This window comes from Meles meles, chromosome 14 (genome assembly GCF_922984935.1).
Source record: "Meles meles chromosome 14, mMelMel3.1 paternal haplotype, whole genome shotgun sequence".
NCBI lineage: Eukaryota > Metazoa > Chordata > Mammalia > Carnivora > Mustelidae > Meles > Meles meles.
This window is the reverse complement of record NC_060079.1, coordinates 12,442,784-12,468,502: the sequence shown is the minus strand read 5'-3', so window position 1 is coordinate 12,468,502 and position 25,719 is coordinate 12,442,784. Positions and strand designations below refer to the sequence as shown.

At 44.1% G+C, this 25,719-nt stretch overlaps 1 non-coding gene across 1 annotated transcript; it reads right to left on the bottom strand.

The window, feature by feature from the left end:
- Positions 1 to 11,543: 11,543 nt before the first annotated feature.
- LOC123925357 lies at positions 11,544 to 11,650 on the bottom strand. Its single transcript, XR_006814964.1, has one exon. It is a non-coding gene; the product is annotated as a U6 spliceosomal RNA (small nuclear RNA).
- Between the last annotated feature and the right edge of the window lie 14,069 nt (positions 11,651 to 25,719).

The window sequence follows — 25,719 nt, the reverse complement described above, 5'->3', positions numbered from 1 at the left end:
GCAATTTCTAAACAACCTCATCAACACTTCCTACGTTTTGGTTGGTCTGATTCTTCCTTCCTCCCTTCCTCCCTCCCTCCCTCCCTCCTCCCCCCCTCCCTCCCTTCCTTCCTTCCTTCCTTCTTTCCTTCCTCCCTTAATAACAATAACCATCCTAGTGGGTGTGAAGTGATATCATTGAGGCTTGGATTCCTATTTTCCTAATTATTAATGATGTTGAGCATCTCTTCATTGCTTGTTAGCCATTTGTACACCTTCTTTGGAAAACCATCTAATTCAAGTCCCTTGCCAATTTTTATATTTGGTCATCTTTTGGTTGTTACAGTTATTTTTCTGTTTTACAGAAATGGTGCTATGTTTGCAAGCATTCTATTTATAAACTACTTTTTGAGCATAACAGTCTTATTAAACAAACGTTTATGTCATCATATATTCTTATTCTGTACTGCATTATTTTAATGACTGCATGGTATCCCACCAAATGAATGCAAAATACCCATAAATGATACAGTTCATCCCATATTCTTAGACTCCTGTGTCATTTCCGATTGTTTACTGTCCTGAAAAAGGCTAAGATGTCTATCCTTCCCTTATACCTGTACCTTAGTGCCTGTGATAATTTTCTGGGTCCTAAACCTATTCCTCAAAGTGAAATTACTGAATCAAAGCGTGAGTCCAATTTGGGGGACTTTACCGAGCTCCCTTAGGAAAGTTTTCACCCAAATGTAATAACTTTTTAAAAAGGCTATTCAGACAGTTTTTACATATAAGGGATACAGAGTATGGTTTCTAAGGTTTTATAAAAGTTCAAGCCTACAGCCATGGGGAAAACTGTGAAAGGGGTAAACCTTCAAAAGCCAGCAGATAAAAAGCCTCAAAAGCCTGGCAAGGCATTGGGTTGAAATGTCCATTCCCCCTTACACTTCTGTTATTTTACTACTTTTCAGGTTGAAGATTAACAGAAAGAGCTTTTATATTCAAGTAATTGCAGGACTGCAAAAAGAGAATGTGTGGAGCAGTTGGAATATGTGAAAAAACTGAAAATTTCACAAAAGCACTAGAGCTTTCTTGCTTTTTTTTTTTTTGACAGGCACAGACCACAAGTAGGCAGAGAGGCAGGCAGAGAGAGAGGAGGAAGCAGGTTCCCCGCTGAGCAGAGAGCCAGATGCGGGGCTCGAACCCAGGACCCTGGGATCATGACCTGAGCTGAAGGCAGAGGCTTTAACCCACTGAGCCACCCAGGCGCCCCGCTTTCTTGCTTTTATATTTCATTGTATCACTGTTCTTTAACATAATCGACATAATTTCCAAAACATATTAATTAATCATTTGTATCAGAATTCTTTTCATTAAATAAGGCAAACTGTATTTTCCCACATGATTTAAGACCAACATATAGATCAACAGTTTTTCTGGGAAGTCCATGTCTTACTGAATGGTGGCCAACAGGTTAACACAAAATTGGATTAATTTTAAAAAGTGCATCTTCGGGGCGCCTGAGTGACTCAATGGGTTAAAGCCTCTGCCTTCGGCTCAGGTCATGATCTCAGGGACCTGGGATAGAGTTCTGCATCAGGCTTTCTCCTCAGCAGGGAGCCTGCTTCCTCCTCCCTCCCTCTCTCTCTCCGCCTGCCTCTCTGCCTACTTGTGATCTCTGTTTGTCAAATAAATAAAATCTTAAAAAAAAAAAAAGTGCATCTTCTAGTCAATCCCATCGGAATCCATTTCATACACTGAGGAGTATTGGACTTTACACTATATAGCTCAAACCTGAAAAATAATATAGTTTTCATGTTTCTTTTAAGGGTATTAAGGAGGGCACATTTTGCATGAAGCACTGGATGTTACAGGCAAACAATGAATCATGGAACACTACATCAAAATCTAATGATGGGGCGCCTGGGTGACTCAGTGGGTTAAAGCCTCTGCCTTCAGCTCAGGTCATGATCCCAGGGTCCTGGGATCGAGCCCCACATCGGGTTCTCTGCTCCACGGGGAGCCTGTTTCCTCCTCTCTCTCTGCCTGCCTAGTTGTGATTTCTCTCTGTCAAATAAATAAAATATTTTTTTAAAAAATCTAATGATGTACTATATGGTGGCTAACATAACATAATAAAAGAATTATTAAAATAAAAGAACACTTTGGGTGGCTCAGTGGGTTAAAGCCTCTGCCTTGGGCTCGGGTCATGATCTCTGGGTCCTGGGATCGAGTTCCGCATCCGGCTCTCTGCTCAGCGGGCCTGAGCTCCTCTCTCCTCCTTCCTCCTCTCTCTCTCTCTTTGCCTGCCTCTCTGCCTACTTGTAAAATACAAAACAAAACAAAACAAAACAAAAAAAACTAAAATTTAGAGATCAACATTCTAAAACTTTATGTCATGAATTTTTATGCACTGAGCTTCTTCTACAGGTAATTATAATGGACCATCAGAAATAAATTAATTTTATTTTTAAAAATTAGAGATATGCTACTGTACAGTACCTCCATTGTAAATATAATACTTGAAGTAGTTTTTTTTTTTTTTTAATTAAACAGTAAGGTCCTAAGGGTTTTTAAAGAATTGCAGTTAAGATCAACTAACCAGGAAAAAAAGAGAGAGAGAGAGAGGGGGAGATACAGTTTCTTTATTATTATTTTTTGCTATGTCTTCATTGTTAGGCCAAATCTAACTTTTTCTCACCTTTAGGACAACTGTTAGCATTTCCTTGATGGATGAGACTTACTGAGCGTCCCGTCAAAGCTCTTCCTTTAAGATGGAACAGCCCCTTTGGAGCTCCAGGAAAAGAATATCTGGAATCAGGTTTGCTAGAGGTAGGCAACCTGCCGCTAGGTTCAGTACGTTGTGATTTCACCACAATAGACTTCCCAGAGTAGCTTCTACTGGTTTTCAGAAATACAAAGAAATTCCTACAACTGTTATTCTTCCTCCTGAGGGCTCGGGAATGTGGGTCTCCATAATTTCTGGTCTCTTTAATTCCTGGGAGGAAGGCAGGCAGGTAAGTAACAGAAATTGTCAGACAACTGTCATTACCTCGATTCTTTTCCAGGACCCAATTTTAGCCAAAAATGTCAAATAAAACCCAGTAGCATCACTCCAGAGCGTTAAGAGGAGAAAGCCTGAAGAGAACTTTTAAGAGAGAAACTAGCAAAATAGCTTCATAATAAAGCCGACCAAAATTTTGGTTGCAATCTTAGTTCACACCGAATCCGAAGAAGTCTTTCCATTTTTCATAAAGAGATCAAAAAATTCTATTCACCAAAATATGGCCGCTTTAAGTGCATATGCGGCACCATCAGCCTGTGTGATTTTACTCTATGGAGGTGTCCTCTTGCTAACTCAAACAGGCCTGGCATGATTTCTAACAAAACACGGTAGAAACAGGGCAAACAATCAAACGTCTTTTCCTTGAGAGGAAGTCTGAGGTATGAAAGAACGTCGCCTGATCTGTGAATTCTGTGAGGAGGCTGACTCTGGTCTCTCCTTTCCACTCAGTATGGTTCCGCTGATCCCTCCAGATCCTTCCTCCCCTGACACAAATCTCCAGAGCAACAGGTGTCCGTGGGCACTGAGGGAGCTGGTGAGAACCTCAGGCACCTCTAGGGCCTGTGCACATCCCACGGAATTCTCCAATGGCGTCAACAGCCGTGATAGCCACCCTGCCCTCACCCCGCCCCGACTTCTGGACTCCAAAAATCTGTAGGCAGTGGTGTTGGATTCCCTATCTCTAGGCACATTACCTTCAGGCCAAAGTCCTTGGGCACAAGATTTCTATTTTCTAGTTTTCATGAGAAACCAAGGAGGGAGTCAAAAATGCAATTCCAATACTTAGTTGATTGTGACCTTGTTCAGAGGTGTGGTTACATTTTCAACAAGGCTGTCATTTTCAGGAGGGCTGGGATGGTTCCTGTCTTGCAGACGGCTGGCTTACCCGTGTAGGTCATAAATAAGAGCATCTACATGAAGAAACACTATTTTCTACTCCGTGGCAAACTACAAACTCTAATATTTGGGGGCTAATACTGAACAAGACACAAGTCCCTTCTAGAAACAGGTTGACATAACCTGCCATTCAGTTGCCTGGAAGGATTTGGGAGGAGGATTGCAAAAAATGGGGACAAGTCATTGTCATTATAGAGGAATGGGTGGTGAACTCTGAGATCTTGAGAAGAACGGACACTAATACGTCCACTGCACATAATTTTTCACAGTGTCTCCAGACTGTGGATATCATCATTCCATATAACTGTCACTTTTGACAAGCCTTCTCTTCTCAGCTGATTTTCTTCTTGAGCGTAAAATATTTAAGTTTAGAGAACATTTGCTTTCAGTGTTAAGACTCCTTCGGTTCCATTAATGAATGAAGGTAATTTCGTTAATGTCATTAAATCTTCCTTCATGGGCTGAATTCTTATTAAATACAACAGACAGTGTTGAATCTGTCACTAAGTCAAATTTGTTGAATTGGATTGAACTGAGTCGTTCTCAATTTTATTTTAATCAAGTTTTAGGTGAAAGTCTTCCTCTCAATGATTGCCCCCCCAAAAAAGTATATATGCAATTTTCTACTGCCCGTGGGTTGCCAGGGGTCTTGAGGGGCACAGTCTTCTCCCTCCTGGTTCCACTTGGCTAACTACATCAGTCAAGTATCTGTTTAAGGACTCTTTTAAAAAAAGTTTCAGGATTATATTAGTGTCACTTTCTAGTCACCGTAGAATGTAAACTTTTAAAAATGACACGATTACATGAAAGAGTGACAAGTGGCACCCCTCACGTAAAGACACGGGAAAGACCACTACTATTTAGTCAGATCCCACTCAATGGTTTGGAAAATATGTAGGTCCACGAAGAACCAATTTTTTCTTTTTTTACCCCCAATAAATCCAGTTTCTCTCCGGAGGTTTCTGACAACACCTCCCCTTGGAGGGTGGGCAGTGGAGAAATTCAACTCCTTTGTGGATTAGTAGGCAGCGGGCTCCTTCTGGCCCTGTTCATTCATTTACAAACGAGCCAGGCACTGGGTTTGGCAGGAGACAAACAGACCCAGGGTCTCCCTCACCACATGTCTGTGAGCTTAGAGTTTCACAGAGAAGACAGACAACCAACAAACAAACTCTAATAGACAAGAGAGATAATTTCAGATGCCGCTAAGAGTCATGAAGACAGTAAAACAGGGGACCGTGGCAGAGGGTGAATGAGACAGCTGGCTCCCTAGGAGTCTAGAAGGGTCTCTGGGGATATGGTAGCAGGAGGTCAATTCATTTATTTTCCAAACTGCTGTTAGTAGTTCTTCAGTTGTCTGGAGGTGCTCGGTGGCCCGTGGGGGCAGGCCGTCAGGACTCGCAGGTCCCTGATTCCCAACTTCACCAGGCCTTTCCCTGGCCCAGGAGGGCCCTACCGGTCCTCCCAGTTTTTCCAGCCCCCCCCTGCCCAATGTCTGCTTGTGCGTCTTACTCCCTCAGAGGAGAGGGCTCGGTATCCAGCTCTCAGGATGTGGAGAGCTACAAAGAGCACGCACAGCGGCCTTTGGAGGTAGCTGCCAGGAAGCCCACCGGGCCGGCCAAGGGCCTCCTCTCGCCCTTGTGGGCAGCCTAGCAGAACCCATCAGGATGGCGGCCAATCCACTAGCGCAGATTATGGCTTTCATTTTCCAATTTGTGCACGCGTGATGATGGAAGGCAGGCGAAGGAGAAAAGGAATGTGTGCCCTGAAACGATTTCTGTTTATCTTCAACACAGACTCAGAGGTGGCTCAGCACCAATGATGACAGCTTTTGTACAAGGTGGAGGGGGACAGGTCTGAGGAGAGACGATTCACAGGGACCCGGGGATCAAATCCAACCCTCTGTGTTCTTGGTGCGTGGTCTTCTCCTCAGGATTCGTCCAGTCTGTCTACATTATCACCTTAAAATATTTTCCACCTGAGTTCTCCACAAGTTTCAAGACTCACGTTCTCCCCTCGCCATATTCCTAAACTCAAAAATCTAAGTATGATTTATAAGGCATCATGGGAAATTTGTCTTTAAAGAAGGAAGTGCAAAAGGAAATGAAAATAGACCCCCTTGGTCTGCCACACGCAGTCAGAGTAGAGACGGGCCCAGTCATGCACAGCCCCAGTCGGCCTGCCCCACAGGAAAGTGGGAGAGGGGACACTGGGAAGCGGAGCATCATGGGTACCTGCCCAGGGGCTTGACTTTCTCCAAGGCTGGGGCACATTTGCACAGGTATGTAGCTCTGCCCCAAAACAGGAGCACTGACCAGTGTGGGACCTACCCTTCGGTGAGGACATGGACCACTTCCTCTGAGACCCTGCCTGGTGCTGGAGGGGAGTGCCAGTCCCTTTTGAGGCTCAGATGCCTTGGCAGGGTGGCAGGAGCCCAGGGTGTGTGCTGTCCCCCCAGGCTGGTTTGGGCAGTGGCATAGTGGGGTGCGGGCTGCCTCCAAAGGAGAAATCCTGCTCTCCTGAGGTCAGTGGACTAAAGAAAAAGCACCAGGACTGAGAGATTGGCCCAGATTCTGCTCTGACAGTTGGCCTTGGTCCTGGGGGAGCTTCTGAGGGCAATTTTAGCTCCTCTCTCTGTTTTAATGTGAAAAGGAGAAATAAGACATAATTCAGAAATGAGTGTACAGCCCCGTAATTGTCACAGGAAACTGATGCGAATGACCGTGACGCTGTGTTGCATTTTCATCTTTCTTTCTTCCTTTTGTTTTGTTTTTCATTATGCAACAAAAAACACTGATGTATATCATCTAAACGTTAAGCATTTAGTTGCTGGTACTTAATACACGTTCCTTAGGGCACCTACCTCAAAAACCAAACCAAACCAAACCCCAAACAACTTTTTAAAAAAACCCATGCTGATTGAGTGGTCGCCATGGAAGTTTCTACGAAATAACTAGATTGGCCATGAATGGGAAGTCCCATTACATTTGGACTCTTTCTCAATTAAATTTTAAACACACTTTAGCAAATACATCTGTTTCCTTCAAGTGGGAGTTTTGTTTCAGGTTTCCGCAGGCTGCCTTAAGAGTGCATGAAGTCTGCCCAAGACGCCCCTGAGAGAGCGGGAAATCACAATGTGGAACAGGAACATGAACTCTTCTGCCTGGTATGTCCATAGAGCCAGGCCTACCTCTCTTCCAGGGCCGTCAGAAACTGCTTTGGTGCGCTGTTTGGAGAGGCCTCAGCATCCAGAAGCGAAGAAAAGTGAAATAACCCCATGCCCCAAAGAGTTAAGACAGTGACGTCCAAAGACCTAAAGAAAGAGAGTTTTAAGGGACTGGTTTAAAGAAAAAACAAAACAATTCAAGCGGAGTCACATGCTGCACAGTGCCGGCCGGCACTTGGCCACGTGCTAGTTGGGTACTCCTGGCAAATATTTGACCTCCTGTGCCTCAGTTTCCCCATTTGTAAAATGGGTATAATAATCATATCAATTTCATGAGGCTTCACCAGCACGTGTGAAAATTTCGTAAAAGGATACATGTAGGGGCATCTGGGTGGCTCAGTCGGTTGAGCATCTGCCTTCCGGCTCAGTGCATGATCCCAGGGTTCTGGGATTGAGTCCCTCATCAGGCTCCTTACCCAGCGGGGAGCCTGCTTCTCCCTCTGCCTGCTGCTCCCCACTGCGTGGGCTCGCTCTCACATACTCTCTCTCTCTGATTAAAAAAAAAAAAAAAAAAAGAATCACGTAATACCCCAGCACGGTGCTTGACACTCAGAACTCAGTGAATAGTTAGCTATTTAATAATAATAATAACAAAAACAAATATATAATAATAACAATGATATAATAAATAAATGATACAATAAGAATAACAAATGATATAATAATAGTAATAAATGATATTTTAAAATAATAATAACAAATGATATAACAAATTATTAGTTTATAAAAAACCACTATTATATCACTACCTAGTCCCATTTTGTTCTCCTTCTCCAGTTTGGGCTTCACCCTGAGGTCAAACATAGTGTGGCGGCTTCATTCCTAAGTATTTGAACTTGATGTCAGGCCTTCTCAATCACTTGGGTTGCTTACAAAGGTATGGATGCCTGTTGCTCACCCCCAAGATTCTGACTTAAATGGTCTTGGGTGTGGCCTGGGCTTTGGAAGTTTTGGAAACTCCCCCAAGTGACTCTAACATACAGCCAAGTTTGGAAATCAGGGCTTTTTGGTTGGTTCTACTCAAAAAGACAAAGAGATATGCATAGTCTAAATCAAATTAAAGCAGCATGTCTTCTGAGCTAATAATGTGACTCATTTTGCTGCATTAGCCATTCAAATCAGCCCATCAATCCGACTTATTTTTTCACCGAATTCATAAGTTTTGATAGATTTGACGAATTAATTCAGTAAAAAGTTTGATTCATTATAATTATATGGCCATAGCCTCAAGTAAATTGAATTTTCTGGGAACCAGCTATGATTGAGAGGGTATTTGGAAACTTTTAGATGATACATCACCATAGAAGTTCACATTATTTAATTCCATTCTATATATTTGCTAAAATACTGGATATTAAATAAAAATGCTGATAGTTCTGCATTGATCTGGCCAATTCATTTAATAAAAATTTGATTTTTCAAACTCCTGGAGCCATAGCCTAAAGAAAATTGGATTTGCTGGGAACGAGCTAGGATTTTAAGTGTAATTTAGAATATAAATCCCTACAGAAGTACACATTATTTAATTCCATCCTGCACATTTGCTAACCAAGTGGATGTTAAATCAAAATGCTGATAGTTGGAACAAGATTAATGTTGTCTCATCCCTTTGATCTCGTCCTGGGGGCCTTTGAAGACATGTAGGTTGCTATTGGATTTGCACACTGCTGTCTGTGTATTATTAACCTCTTTAAAAAATTAATGAGTGTGTTGGTCCACTTAGTGCTTTGGTCATAATGATCCATCTGATGAATCATGAGTGGGGCAGCACTCACAGCCTCTGTCAACATCCTGTCAACATTTTCCGTTACAGGTACCAAATGTTAGATTCAAAAAAGCCCCTGAACCTCGTACCCCAGAAGTTTTGTGTCTGGCCATGAACCTGGGGATCATGCTCTTTCAAAATAGCTAGGCAGACCAAACCTCCCTGGGATGTACCCACAGCTGGACAAAACCAAATTCAAAAATCACTTGTCTCCAAGTATTTATATTTATATATGTATATGTATACGTATATATATATATATATATATATATATATATATATACATTTTAAGATTTTATTTATTTATTTGACACACAGAGAGAGATCACAGGTAGGCAGAGAGGCAGGCAGAGAGCCCGATGCGGGACTCGATCCCAGGACCCTGAGATCATGACCTGAGCCGAAAGGCAGAGGCTTAACCCACTGAGCCACCCAGGCGCCCTCCAAGTATTTATATTTAAAAAGTTAAAAATCAGGCAATTTGTTGTGTATGGGCTCCTTCCCGCACTGCAGAGCAAGGTATTTGCTTGTTAGAGCATTTATTGATAAAGTTCTCGGGAATGACATCACTAGAAAATGAAGGACATAAGAAAAGTCTTTAAAAATTTCCTTTCTTGGGGGGCCCAGGGTGGCTCAGTTGGCTAAGTGTCTACCTTTGGTTCAGGTCATGATCCTGGGGTGCTGGGATGGAGCCTGGGGCCCTGCCTCGGGCTCCCGGCTGGGGGTGGGCCTGCTTCTCCCTCTGCCTCTGCAGCTCTGCCTGCTTGTGCTCTCTCTCTCTCTCTCTCTCTCTCTCTCTGTCTGTGTCAAATAAATAAATAAATAAAATCTTTAATCATATAAATAAATAAATTTCCTTTCTGATAGTTTTATGAAAAAAGGAACTTTGGCTAAAGAGTAAATAAAAGAAAATTCATAGTGGTCAAAAGGGTAGGATGGAATGAGTATTTTGTATATAGTAAGTGCCTATTATGTGCTGGGCTCTTTCTACACATAATCTCCTTTAATCTTTATAACCACCCCTCAGACTAGATCAGTCGGCCCCTGCCCCTTGCCCCTGGGAACACCAGGGCTCTCTCCCTTATTTCCGAAAATAATATATCTGACCATAATATATTGCCAACTTAATGGCACTTCTAGACAAATTATCATATCCTTAGATCATGTGGGTGAAAGGTTAGCAAATGTTCCTCCTGAAGGGTCTTTTTTAAATTTTGTGGGTCACAGGATCTTTGTCACAACCACTCAACTCCTCCATTGTAACAGGGAGCAGCCACAGACAGTACAAACACAGACAGGCAGGGCTTTCCAAGAACACTTTAGTTACTGAAACCAGAGGTGGGCAGGATTTGGCCAGTGGATATTTTGTCCAATCCTGATGCAGATTTTTTGTAAAGAATCCTTTGCGGAGATAATGCATTTCTGAAGAAGAATTATTTCTGGAAGTTACTTTAATTGGGATAGGGCCCGCAGGCTGTTGGAAGCTGTCTTTGGACCCGTATATCGGGCAGTTAGCCGTGCCTATTTGCCAGTGATCAAATCTGACTTTTCTGATCCTTCCCCAGAAGCGTGTGGCTATGGGAAGGAGCAGTATGGAATCTCCCATCACGAATTTATTTTTTATTTTTTAAAAGATTTTATTTATTTATTTATCAGAGAGAGATCATAAGGGGCAAGGAGAGGCAGAGGGAGAAGCAGGCTGCCCCACTGAACAAGACAAGGGATTCGATCCCAGGACCCTGGATTCCTGACCCAAGCCGAAGGCATACACCCCAGGCGTCCCTCCCATCACAAATTTACATCCCTTCCTTGTCATGTTCACTTCTCTATTGCCTTTTCAACTTCTATTTCCAAACACCATTTAAAAAAGCATTCCTATTGCACTCACACCATGTAAACTTCAGATACACTCATTGGGGTCAATATAGCCTTTTCTTTTTAATGTGGGCTGGGAAAATATATGAGGTTGTTCGATACCCCATGCCCTAAACACAGATATGCCCCAAAGAGGAGAAGTGTACAACCAACATATCCTCAAATGCAAAAGGAATAGCGGGCATGACTTTAGGAAGTGGCTGGGATGGGGAGGAGATGTAAATTTGGGGGGCAGAGAGCAACTGGGAAGGCTTGGGCTCAGGGTAGGCCATGCTGAGAGGCTGTGACATGGGCTAGTTCAGCAGGCGAAGAGGCAGGCGCTCAGCCTTTGGAGACAGCTCAGGGTCCTGAGGAGGATATAATTGTTACGGCAGACAGAGAAGCCACTGTGTGTTCTCAAGCAGGAGACCATGGACAGTGATCAAAATACCGCTGTAGGCAGGGTGTCCCACTGGTGTCCGCGCAGCTGGAGCCAGGAGACGGGGGCACAGTGTGGCAGTGGAAATGGGCAGTAAAGGACAGGGTCCCAAAACAATCCCCAGGAATCAGGAGGATGACGGTAGTGTGACCAATTCCGGAAAAATGGGAAAGAGGGGATGCTCATTTATGAAGATGACTTCAAGTTTTAGCTTGAGAACCTGTGGTATTTTCATGCCTTTTGAATACAACTGTTCTCTGGGCAAGCAGGTGAGAGATCAGGGCTTCCTGTGCAGATTTTTTTTTTTTTAAAGTAAGCTCTAATAAATACAGAATGCATTGAGAATTTTCATATCATCCTTGTGCAGGGGCCGTGCTAATCTCCCCTGTATCATTCCAATTGTAACATAAATGCTGCTAAAGTGAGCACCCTTACAGAGATGAGAGCTGAGTCTGGCAAAGGGGTTCCTTATGCTTGCTTCTTTTTTTGGGGGGGAGGTCCATTTATTTCCTTAATGGCCCCTGCCTACACTCTTTTGTGTTTGACCCAAGAGAAACGCATTAGAACCATTGTCTCCTCTGACTTCCCTTGGCTGCCCCATACACAAACTTGCAGACAACATGCACATGGGACGCTTCTCCACGAACACTAGGTTCTCCGAATCGTGGCTTTGGAGTTAACCCATAAACTGCCTGAATCACCAGCTCTGGCAAGGGTGGGTTCTGGCAACGGATTTCCATTACTCGGGCGTTGCTCAATCCTGGCCACACTAGTCGCTGAATTGGTGATCGGTAAGCTTGCCCTTGACTCAGGACAGCTGAATCGAGCTGCTTCTGACCCTAAAAGAGAATCATTTAAAGATGGTATTACAACGATTAAGAATACATAAACACACACAAAGAATACGTAAATGCATATTAGACAAATATTTAGATAACTCATGCATTAAGTGAAGCACTATTTTGATTTAATGATAAAAGCAGAATCAACTATGCACCTGAAAACACTTCATAATTGTTTAGTTTATCAATTTAACCCCCTGACTTCAATTTTCCAACCTTACACTTGTAAGGAAGGCATTAATATTGAAGATTACAGTGATATCCAGTAGAGGAGAATACAGTAATAAATAATTTAGCTTCTTTATGCTTCAGTCGCTTTCCTAAATTACTTATGAAACAGCAACAAATACTACAGGTGCTATTGGGAAGGCTGACATTATCCATTTCTTATTTAACAATGGAGTCATTAAAAAAAAGGGAGCGAGAAGGGAAGCTGGGAACGAGAAACTCATTATTACATTAAATACAGCTACTGGTATCCTGAGAAGCTGCATGTTTGGTTTGGCTGAGGAATATCCAAAGCCACCAGGCAAGAAAAGGACATTTGTTGTAGCCAAAGTAAACAGTTTTTATTTGTTTTCCATATGCAAGCATATGAGTAGAACCCAGCATATTTTATATTTGTACATTTCAGGGAAACATGTAGAAGAATTTTAATCATCATAACATGAACCACATCCCTTCTGCTACTTAATGTTTCATAACTGGGAGCGCTGCATGAGCAAAACATGTGGAAATTAGGAATCCTACGACATTTCAGTACTTGTGTGCATTTTGGCAGGGCCCAGACTGGAAGAAGCACACCTGAATTGTCTCGGATACGTGAAAAGTTATTCTATAACTGTTTCCAGAACACGTGATTCAAATATCATAGTGGTTTATCAAATATAGCCTACAGTGCCAGGAAAATTTAAATGGAGCCTTATGGACACTTTTTTTCCTGATCCCAGTCGAGATGGCCATGTCTCCCACCCTCCATAAACTCCAAGATTTTCCCTCCCACTCCAAAAGAGGAGAGTTTTTTGGAGACACAGCCCCTACCCCTAGATCTGAACATGGTCAAACGCCTCATGTTTAAAGAGGCCTTTAACCAAAGATCAGAAACACTGAGGGTGCTTTTTTTGAAATATTATTTCCCACACTCTAACAGTTATGCCTACTAGACAAGATGTTTGCAATAAACTTTATAAACTTCCATAGTTTGAGAACCCCAATTGTGGGTGTTAAGATGGAAATAGAAGAAATTAATTGAAAGAAGTTGCTGATAATGTAAATAAAGCCTTTAACAGTGCTTGGGACATAATATGTGCTCAATAAATATAATGTTAGGTATTTTAACTTTATTATTTGGGATATTCACAATTAATAAAAAATGGTGGTGCGTCTCTACATATTTATAAATGTACATATGGATTTATGTATATAATGGGTATGTATAAACAGAGAAGTGCCTAGCTTTTCTAACTGCCAAAAATAATCTTTGCTTGTGAATTAATTCATTGCCGTTTGCTGTTTGTTTTCGTGTTGAGAGTTGGAAAGGAGAACACAAGAGGAGGTGTGAAATGGCTTATTTATTTCAGTGAATTATTAACCCAGAAGCCTAGTCACAATTATTCTAGTCAGAGCATTGAAGCAACTCTGGCCATTGAGGAAATACCTAATTAATGAATTAAAAATCACAGAACATGCTGCCCAGTGCCACCTTTATCACAGAATAATAAAACATTAGGATCAGAAGGGCCTTTAGAAACAAATCATGAACGACTCACAACTGTAGAGCACAGACTGAGGGTCGATGGAGGGATGCGGATGGGCGATGGGCTAGATGGGAGATGGGCATTCAGGAGGGCACTTGGGTGTTCTATGTAAATGATGAACCACTGAACTCCACTCATGAAACCAACACTGAACTGTGTGTCAACTAACTAGAATTTAAATTAAAAAAAGAAAAAAGAAAAAAAAAGAAGGGCCATCAGATATCATCCAGCACAATGCCTTCCTCTTACACGGGAAGAATCTGGGGCCCAAAGAAGTAGGGTGACTGGCCAGAACACGTGGTCAGTTTCAGAGGGGTCGTTCCAGCAGTGGACTCTTGCCTCTGTATCCAGGGTCTGCTGGTTCTCATTATCTGTAAGGCATTTCTTCCCTTGAAAAACAACAACAAAAACAAGTCTTGTCTGATTACACTGAGTCTGTGTGAAGCCATTACGGCTGGATTTGCCTCCTTGGTCTCTTGTGGGTGATGACCTTATAAGCCTCTCAGATAAGGAGAACACGGATTATGATGTAAGACTGTTGAACCGAAGGGGCCCCAACAAGTATCCTTTTAACCTCACCTTTTCTGATCTACTGTTGTCGATATCCAGGATATACGGGTGCACAGTAACATCACCTCACTTTAGAATTAAAATGTCCACAGTTTTACTTTTGTTTTCCAAGTATATTTTTATGTGAGGTCTTTGAAATAGGTCACAGAAATCTCTTTCTTATATCTAGACACAGCATTTTAAAATATTTAATTTAATTTTATTAAGTAGGTTCCATACCCAGCACAGAGCTCATTGGGGGGCCTGAACTCACGACCCTGAAATCAACACCTGAGCTGAGATCGAGAGTCAGACGCTTAACTGACTGAGCCACCAAGGCACCCCTAGACACAATGTTCTTAGAATTATTGATGACCTGAAGAGATCACTTACCCCTGATTCCGATGTTCAGAATGCATGGTCCTGTTGGGGTAAATTAGCTTAAAATCACACTTGCAGAATCCACAATGGAATAAGGGCTGGAGGTTCCTAAAGGCAGGATTTGGGTCTCCTTCATGGTGATATCTCCAACACTATGCACAGTGCTTGGCACATTGTAAGTGCTCAATAAAGTTTGTTGGACAAATTAATGAAAGAAGAAGCAAATTAAATTTCTTATTTTCCAAATTTTCCATGGCAATAGAAGAGTAGTTTCATGTGGGGGCAGGCATTGGCGCTTTCTGAAGTTGTGTTTCCCAAGCCTGATGGGCTAGGGGATAATTTGGTGAGACCAAAAAACCAACCAACCAGACAAACAGAAAACCACTCTTTTAAGACTTTTCCATCTGCTTCTGGAAGACACTCCAAGCATATTTCCATGCCTAAAGGGGTATCCTTGAACTTTAGTGGATGACCTGGGAATGGACCCCAGCACGCCTCTACCCCCTTCGGAATGCCATGCTATTCAAAAAGGCTGGCATCTGTCTTCTGTTCACAATGGAGACCAGTTGGCCAGCTGCTGGAATCACCTCACCTTTTTCAGGCTGAACTATGGCAAAGGCCACATCCAAGTTTCTCATCTTAGTGGGTGTGTTTATAGTATGGTATTCCCGTGGAGAAGAAATGAACACTTGTTTCCTTACTGACATTTTAAACAGTTCCTCTTTGGGGCGTCTGGGTGGCTCAGTGGGTTAAGACATCAACTCTTAGTTTTGGCCTGGGTCTTGATTTCCATGCCGGGGGGATTGAGCCCCACATTGGGCTCCGTGCTTGGCACAGATTCTGCTTGGGACTCTCTCTCCCTCTGCCCCTCCCCCTGTGTGCGTGTGCTCTCTCTCTCTCTCAAAATGAACAAATCTTTTTTTTAAAAAAAGAATTAAACAATTCCTCTTTAATGAAGTCTTTGCCTCTCTGTCATTAGAGTCCCAGCCAGCCCGATTTCTGGGTAAATTTCTCCATGAAGGGGAGGAAGACACTTCACAGTGTATGCCACTTGAAAGATGGCCATTCAGACAACCATGTGTTGTGACACTATTTTGTGCATGCGGCCTGCTCGTCGGGAAAGACATTCCAGCACAGACGATGTGTGTGTCAGCGCTGGCAAGAGACCACGCCAGGGCATGAATATGTATGTTTTAAGGAAGGAGCAACAGTTGAGAACGGACGAAAGACATAGCCTGGGCAGCCTCCCAATCCCTATAATTACACCACTAACCCTCCTTTAGGGAAAGCTCAGTTCTGCTCATTTTCAGAGGTGAAATTGGCATCTAAAGAACATGTTTTTGAGATTTTGAACACTGAGGTCTCTTTACATAAGCATCGGCAATAAAACAGCTTTATGTTGACCACATTTTCTTTCCCAGAGACGTGAGAAAAGAACAGGACTTGCCTCATAGGCCTAAAAAGAACACTCCGCTTCCTCTCTTAAAACCTTCCACCGTGTTTTCCTACCTCTGGTTTGGAGTTACAGAAAGAGAGATATGTTTGTCCCCAAGCCAAGGAGCCTGTATGCCCTGTGTCTTTCACACGGCAGCTGCATTTCACAAAAAAGAAGTGGTTTCTTTTTTACCTGATTTTTCCTGCGGCATTTAAAAAATCTGCCCTGGACTTTGCCACATTCATTTTTTCCATCCCAAAAGGCACCAGTGTGAGTTGATGGGAGGAAAAACATTAACTTCACCAAAGCCTGGAGAGAGGTCAGCGGACATGTCCAGAATCACACGGTGACTCAGAGTACCTGACTGCCTGGGCACTCTCGGAAGGAATCAGCCTGACTGGCCATTTAAACAGCAGGAGATATTTACTCATTCTGGAAGCCTCTCAGGCTGTGTTTCTCAATGGTCACCATCTAGTTTGGGGTGGGGGGAAATCACGTCATTTTTACTCACTACCCCAAGTCGACAAAGTGAAACTAAAAATACATTCAAAAAAGTTGGTAGAAAGTTTCTCTCATGACAAATCTATGATTTATCTATGATTTCTGATAAATCTTATGATTAAGCTAGAAAAGTATTTGAAAGATGTCACCAGCTTTACAAGTTGATTTCAGGGAGTAGGTCTGCACGCTCATGACCAGCCCCATCCCCATCCCAACAGCGCCCCTGTGAGCCAAACACCCCAAGAGGTAAGACCCACATCTGGGACCACTTGACATTTTACCATTTTTCTTACGACTGACTTTCCAAGTATCTGGTAGTCACTTTTTTTGGGCATTTTCCTAGATGCTTGTACTATGGACAAAATGTTAGAGAATTAACAGAACAAAAAGGCTATTTGTTTATTTATTTTTAAAGATTTTTTTTTTCTTCCCCAGGACAGTGAGAGAGTTCACAGAGGGAGAGGCAGAAGAAGGCTTGCCACCGAACAGACAGCCCGATGCCGGGCTGGTGGACGGCATGTCAGTATCATGATGTCTGAACTCTCGTTGTATCAGAGTAGCCAGATCTTAAGGGTTTTACTTCTTTTTATTTTTTTTTTCAGATTTTATTTATTTATTTGAGAGAGAGAGCATAAGCAGGGAGGAGAGGGAGCAGGAGCAGCCACCACGAGCAGAAGGCAGATGCCTAACCGACTGAGCCACCCAGGGGCCGCAGAGAAGGCAACGGAACACCCTCCTTCCACATTCCTGTAGCTTGGGATACCACCTTTAGGCCAGTTTTTGTCCATAAGTCAAGTCATGGCAATTATTGGTTCTAAATTTAAAGTTTCCCCTTTTATGTTCAGCTGTGGTTGAAAATTCCTGTTTTCTCTGAATTTGCACTTCAGGTGGGGCACAGTTCTCCTGTCTCCACTTTGCTCTTTGCATGCCAAATAATCTCAGTTACCCAATCATTTCCTAGCTCCCTCTCCAGCCCCCTGTAGAACTCTTCTCTGGGACTGCTGTGAGCTTCCCGACTGGGTTCTCTTTGGTAGTTGGGAAATCTCCCCACACCAGTGGCCCTCACCCTCCAAAACAAAAACAAAGCAACTCACGCACATTCTCCCAGACTAACAGGAGGTGTGTCTCACCTTTCCCAGTTGGCATATGTTATTTATTTCATACGTATTGGTACATGTAGTCATCTGTGGCTTTCTTTGACCATTTACTGAGCAAACTAAAGTCTAAGATAGTCAAAAGTTTAGTAACATAACCAGAAAACTCCTAGCCACCGAATCTGGCAATGAGATGAAAACATGCCTTTTGAGAGGAAATTGGCTGTGACAATGACCAGAGAAGAAATCTCTGGAGTCCTTGGCAACGTTGGCAATTTAATGTTGCTCACTGAGACGTGTGGATTTCCTTTAGCTGATGATAATCACAGGAGCTGGTTCTACTGGATGTTAAAAAAAAAAAAAATGGAGCTTGAAGGAAAAGTTTCTTCACAAGTTGAAAGTAAAAGAAGCGAGGCTGATAATGATTTCCAAAGATTTTAGACAAGAAAAATTATAGATACTGGTTTCAGTTATTAAAAAGCATGAGCGTAAGCCTTTTGATGCCTTAATTAAAGTTCTTGTTCAGAAAATGTGTTTAAACACAACCTTTAACAGCTCAGTTTTTAAAATAGTATCATAAAAGCAGGAGAGGGAATAAATCTGTACGTATCCGGACTACAGGAGAAATCTTATCGCCAATTACTAAAGGGCAGGGCAGGAGTCCCAGCGTGCCTGTTAAAGATCTTATTGGAGAGGTAAGGCGGGTGGGGAGCATGAAAATGTCATTAAGGAGAATGAAAGCCTAGGCATGATTTTAAAAAAAAGAAAGAAAGAAAGAAAAATACAGCATTTCAGAGCAGCCTAGCCTTGCCAGAGGACCTGGAGACACTACTTTTTTTTTTTTTTTTAAAGATTTTATTTATTTATTATTTCACAGAGAGAGAGATCACAAGTAGGCAGAGAGGCAGGAGAGAGAGAGAGGAGGAAGCAGGCTCCCCGCGGAGCAGAGAGCCCGATGCGGGGCTCGATCCCAGGACCCTGAGATCATGACCTGAGCCGAAGGCAGCGGCTTAATCCACTGAGCCACCCAGGCGCCCCATACTTTTTTTTTTTTTTTTTTTGGTCTGTGAAGTTTGCATTTGTTCCATTCCCTTTTCTAGTGCCCTCCAAGCCCCTTGCGCCTCATCTTCAGTTGCCTCAATCCTTGGCCTAAAATAGATACCAAGTTACGGTGTGCATTCCAGGTGTCTCGATCGCTAAATGTCAGTTCAGTGAGGGAAAACATCCAGTTAAAACAAAAGTGGATTTCTCACAATTATTGTGGCTGGCACGGATCCAAGTTCAGATTTTTCACCTTTACCCCACATTCCCTCTCAACCTTCACCCCGCAGTGGAGGGGCAGGAATAGAAAGGAATGGAGGACGTAATTTCTTTTCTTTCAGGTTCTCTAAGTAAACCCTGGGTTTTGGTGGATGGCATGTCAGTATCATGATGTCTGAATTCTCCTTGTATCAGAGTAGCCAGATCTTAAGGGTTTTACTTTTTTTTATTATTTTTTTAAGATTTTATTTATTTATTTGAGAGAGAGAGCATAAGCAGGGAGGAGAGGGAGAAGCAGGCTCCCTGCGAGTAGAGCTCCTGATGTGGGGCTCGATCCCAGGACCCTGGAATTATGACCTGAGCTGAAGGCCGCCGCTTAACCGACGGAACCACTTAACCGACGGAACCACCCAGGCGCCGTGAGCTTGAGGTTTTTAAAACTCCAACTGCTCTGATGGGTAGTTCCACCTAGTAATGGCCACTTTCAGTGGTGCATATACACAGACTCTCAAATTAAGTTCTAACATGGCAATTTGAGTGCTCAGCACAGCCACTTGCCTGCTTCTTAGAGTGACCAACCTTGGTTCATCGCGTTTTAACACTACATGCATATTCACCAGTTGCATGACTGAAGACTAAAGCTATGTCCAAAGTAAATTGCTTATCTTGTACTTCACAGCCAAAAGTGAAATCCTCAGTGTCTTAATTTGTTCCTCAAAGAATTTCCATTAACCCAGTTCATAGTTCTCAACAGGAAGTCATATAGACTTGAAAAAGGACAAAAGACAGGCAATAGAGAGCCGAAGATGAGAACAAACATAGGTCAAATATATGCATCTACCCACACAGACAGAAAGGAATAAGATATTTGAGGGCATTTTTCACAAAAAGTTGCCTCTTCAGAGAAGAAATTAAAATTAAACTTCTTTACCTGAATTTTCAGACATAACGCGCTTCACAGTATTTGGAAAACTGAAATCCCCTCTCATTTTTATGATAAAATTGGACTTATATTCCTCTAAAGCCAGTATTAGACCCAGAGAAGAGCTCAGGAAGAATGCAGCAAACATATGTCCCCCCCAAAAGCACATATTTAAAAGTAAGGTTATCTTTCACTGATAAATTATTGAAATTACTACTCCAAATAAGTTATGGAATATGCATGCTAAGTAGAGTTATTTTTATATTTGGTGTAAGAAGCTTAAAAGGAAAGCAATATTGCAACAGAGCAAAACAAATGAGAGACTGGGGAGTCACTTCGCTTCTGTCAAGTCTGTCCTTAATATTCCCTGAGAAGAGGATATACAGGCTGCATTAAAAAAAAAAAAAAAAATTAGCCTGTCTTGGAATTGAATGGTCAATCTTGGTTAATCTTGGTTAAAGCCTAGAGGAGATGCAGACACTTTGATTCAAAATACAATAGGGTATCTGAGAGCTCTCTAGCCATAGAGAGCAACGCCACAGCGCAAGGCTTGTGTAGACAGACCAGGGTTGGGCAAGAAGTCCATCTGGCAGGGAGCTAAGGTGAGAGTCAGAACAAACAAGATTGCAGCAAATTTCAGGCTACAGACAGCCATCAAATACACAAGATGTCCAAACAGGTTGTTTATATGGTCTCTCTTTCCCACCACCACCCCTAGAAGAGAAACTCCACGTACACAGGGATTTTTAAATTTTGTTCACAATCGTACCCCGAGCTTCTGGAACAGTTCCTGACTCAAATATTTGATGACTGAATGAACATCAACTAAGTTGCCGAAGATATCTTTGTCAAAGGAAATTAAATTCCACAAATATCTAGTGAGTACCTAAGCAGTACGATGTGAAGTGTCCGCGTGTGGTAACTGACATACAGAACCTTGATAGGACATGAAAATGCACAGTGCCGCGTGGGAGGACAGGCCAGTGATGGCATCAAGGAGTGTCTTTGGAAAGAATGGCACTGGGGGCGCCTGGGTGGCTCAGTGGGTTAAAGCCTCTGCCTTCGGCTCAGGTCATGATCCCAGCTTCTGGGATCGAGCCCCGCATCGGGCTCGATCCCAGCTTCTGGGATCGAGCCCCGCATCGGGCTCTCTGCTCAGCAGGGAGCCTGCTTCCTCCTCTCTCTCGGCCTGCTTCTCTGCCTACTTGTGGTCTCTGTCTGTCAAATAAATAAATAAAATCTTAAAAAAAAAAAAAAAAGAATGGCATTGGTAGGAAAGGCTGAAACCTGTGCCAGGCCCCGGGCTCGGTGCTCAGTTCCCTGAGCTCTGTCCCCTGCACAGAAACCACGTCATCGACCGTATCCACTGTCTCATACCTCGTGCTAGCTCAGTGTTCTAGCAGGTGCTCAGACAATGTCTGTGCATTGACTGAGCAGGAAATATGGACTCAGGGAGGGTATGTGATCTAGCTGTAGCGTCAGCATGTTGGCCAGGCCCAGCCAGGGAATCCACCAGGGGTTCCCTCTTTGTTCCTCCACCTTCTTCACTGGAATGACCATAGCCAGTCCAGACCTCAGATGGTCTGAGTGAAGTCTGAGAACTCCAGTCCTAGAATTAAATATCAAAATGTGAAACCCCAGGGCTCCATTTAAGACTTCCTGAATCAGGAGCACCTGGGGGGTTAGTCATTAAGCCTCTGCCTTGGGCTCAGGTCATGATCCCAGAGTCCTGGGATCAAGCCCCACATTGGGTTCCCTGCTTGGCGGGAAGCCTCCTTCTCCCTCTCCCACTCCCCCTGCTTGTGTTCCCTGTGTCCCTGTGTTTCTCTCTGTCAAATAAATAAATAAAATCTTCAGGGTGCTTGGATGGCTGAGTGGGTTAAGCCTGTGCCTTCGGTTCAGGTCATGATCTCAGGGTTATGGGATCCAGGCCAGCATTGGGCTCTTGGGCTCTCTGCTCAGCAGGTAGCCTGCTTCTCCCTCTCTCTCTGCCTGCCTCTCTGCCTACTTGTGATCTCTCTATCAAATAAATAGATACAATCTTTAAAATAAATAAATAAATAAATAAATAAATAAATAAATAACACCTTGGCGGGGGGGGGGGGGGGGGGGACTTCCTGAATCACAATCCTGGGTGGGGGACCCAGAAACTAGCATTTTAACCAAAGATCCAGGTAAGTCTCCCACATGTCAAAATCTGGATTCCACTAAAGTAGGATTTTGTAGGCAGGTAAAAAGATCTAATAAGAATTCTCTCTCAAGTACCCACTTTAGCAACTGAAATCCCAAGGGCAAGGAAAACTAGTATTTTGGGTGGTTACTGTCAACCAGGTACTATTCAAGATGCTGTCACATAGTATAATTCAATATTCAAAAGCCCAAAGCAGTAGTGTTATTACATCTATTTTTAAAGAAAGCAGCTCAAGGACAATAAATAACTTTCCTAACATTGCAAAAGTACCTGCGGGATTCCAGACCAGATTTAATTCCTGAGATCATATGCTGCCTGACGTCGTCTTGCTGCATCTTTTGGAAATTCAGGATCCAGGAAACGGGGACACTGTATAGGATTTGTCTTCAAGACATGTACATAGAATCAGTTACTGATTGGATGAATCTGTCAAGATGAATTTCTGGACATCAAGATTTGAGGTTTTAACTTATACAAGCTTTAGGCATGACTAAATTATCTATGACTATAATAATCCCAAGAAAAAGGTGAGCACTGGGTAAAGTGGTTTGTCTGGGGAAGAACCAGAAGGAACTCAGGTGCACAGGGCAGATAAGTACCTGAAGAGGGAAGGCAGGGGTGAGGAGGGGTAGACAGCAGGGGCGATGGACACTGTCCCTTACATATGCTTGGCATATGTACATAAGTCATACATACATATATCTCTTACATATGCTTGGCTTTAGCCAGCAGACCCCTCCCCAGGGACCAGGTCTCATATTTCAAAGAAAAGCCAAATGTTCAGCTTTGCATGTGAACTCTCCTGATTTTTAAATACAGGTAACTAATTGAAACATTTAAAAAACTTCCAAAACTCACAGGTCAAACAAACAGTCTGGGAAACAAAATCTCTAGTCTAGAGTATACAAATCCCAGGGAGTTAAGCTACATAGAGTAACTGGGATATTGTTATAGTGTGCAATGGTTTAGATCAGGGATGTTTCGAGAAGCTACATCCTGGCTATCACTACTGCTGGTTTAATGTGATAAAACGTGCATTGCATCATCTTCTGATTTTATATGGGCATATCATATGTGGCCCGAAGGTCCAGGTTTTGTAATTGGACCTATTAACCTACCATCCTAGGGATGACAACCTTATCATCCCGGGTTTGGGAGTGATCGTCTGTTGGCATTGGCCAATTTTAAATTCGCGATCCCCTGGTTTTTCGGCTCATTTTAAAGGACAATGAAGTAAACTCTGGGAGAAGAGCCTTCAGTTTTAGTAAGCACCCCATACTGCATTTGCTTTATGGCAACCGCATTTGTTGATTTCCTAAGTTCAACTTCTCCAGTACCCAAGCACTGATGCTGCTCTGTTTCAGAGCAGAAATTCTCTCCTCCATACAGACCTAGTAAGGAGTGATTTACTACATAGGATATACTTTCTAAAACGGCAACTTTACAGCAAGAGTTCTCGTCCCTATTATTAATGATTTTATAATGTTAATTTATGAATGACTATGAACAAGCCAATGAGTTTTTGTCGTTTCTAACATATCCACGGTCTTAATATTCCACCCTTTCATGCGGGCATTGTCTTAGGGGACATTTTCTTATCTCTTTTATGGCAGGGTTAAAAAGATACCCCTCCCTCGGTGCTTTTCTGTTTGCAACGTGTATGCATTCAGTTCAGGTTATCGAGTGAGGCGATGTTCACCGACCCAGGCAGAAAATCGGCATTAAATCAAGTTCGTACAATGTCACAACGTCACCAGTCTAAGGATGTTAAACGCAGCATAGACGCACGAGCATCTGTGTGAACGGATGAAAAAAGGCACTTACAAGGATGACCCGCAAAGATTCCTAGTTTCAAGACCCAACAAAAAGCCTCCAGGAAGTGAAGTCGGCAGGTTCTAATTTCACTTATTTTCATGGCTTTTTTTTTTTTAATTGTTAATTGTAGTTTTCCACTATAAAAGCAAAGCGCCATCAGAGGAGTCTGGCGGATTTCTGAGCAGAAAAGCCTCCCCTCTCCCGGAAGTGTGACGGAGTCGAGTTCCCGGAGCCGCGCGGCCGCGGGCCACAGGGAAGCGCCCCCGCCCGCCCCGCGCCTGCAGTCACCGCCCCGGCAGCGGCCGCTACCGCGGGGGCTGCCCCGGGCTGGGCGGGGCCGGCGGGCTGCTGCGGGCGGAGGCTTTTTCTGCTCTCGCACCGGAGCTCCGCGGTACTCCCCCATCCCGCCGGCCGGCTGCGGGGCTTTAGAAAAACTAGAGAACTTGCTGGGCACGCCCAGATTTTCCAGCAGCGGTGCTCGCAGTCGGCTCCCGGTGCTCCAGCCACCGAGCTGGCTCTGCGCCCTAGCCCCGCTCCCGTCCCCCCCCCCATCTCCGCCCCGCCCCCTCTTCTTACTCACCCCTTCCTCCGACCGCCCTGGCCCTTCTCCCCCTACCCCCACCGCCTCCTTCCTCCACTTCTGCCCCTCCCTCCCCCTAGCTCCCCTCCGTATCTCCCCTCTCCTTCTTGCTGTCGCCTCTTCCCACCTCCTCTTCCTCCACCTCCGCCCCTCCCCCACCTCTGACCCCCGTCCTCCTTCACTTCTTCCCAGTCCCACTTCCTCCCCCACCCCTTTACTTCCCCTGCTCTTCTCCTCCCACTGCCTCCTCCCCCTCCGCCCCTCACCCTTTTCTTACCCCTTCTTCCTGTCCCCCTCTCTCTCTTCCTCACCCCACACCTCCTTTCCCTCACTTCTTCCCTCCCCTACCTTCTCTCCCCTTTGCCCTCCTCCCCCCTTTTCCCTCACTTCTTCCCCCTCCTCCCCCACTTTCCCTGCCTCCCATCTCTTCCTACCCCCACCTCCTCAGACCTCCCACCCTCCCACTTTATTCCACTTCTCCTACCAGTGCCTCCCAACTTCTTCCCTCTCCCACCGCCTCCAACCCTTCCTTCCTCCACCTGTCTCTACCCCTCTTCTTACTCATCCCCCCTTCCTACTTCCCTGACCTCTTCTCCCAAACCCCCAGGTCTCCCACCTGCTTCCTCACTTCCCCTCCCATCTTCTCCTACCCCACTTCCATCCTCCCTTCCGCCCCTCCCCCACCTTTCACCGCGTTTCCCACCTCCTGCCACGGAGGCCGCCTCCCCCCTCGCGGTGCCCCCAGGCGAGCGGCCCCTCCTTCATTTCGGGGCGAACGCACATTTGTGCTGAACGTGGCCTCGAGGCCGGCAGTCAAGAATTCCGCTGACAAAACTTGACTGGCACGTCCATGGCAGGGGTGCCCCTGGAGGTGGCGTTTAGGCTCCCCTTCGCGTCTGCGCCGCGAAGTCGCCTCGCTTGTATCCCGGCGGATTGTCCCAGCCTGAAGGGCAGTGCCCTCCGCTTTTCTTCGAAGTTTAACGTTGACTCTGCTCTTGAAGTTTAGCACAGATAAAAGCGCACGGGTACTTTTTGTGTTAGGGAAATGAGGGCTCAAGAGGAGGCTGAGAGGGAGGGAGGCCAGAGGCGGCAAGAAAACGGGGGAGTAGATGGGCGCTGGTGTGCTGCTGGATGGGATCCTTTAGAGCGGAGCTTCTATCAGTACTCCAGC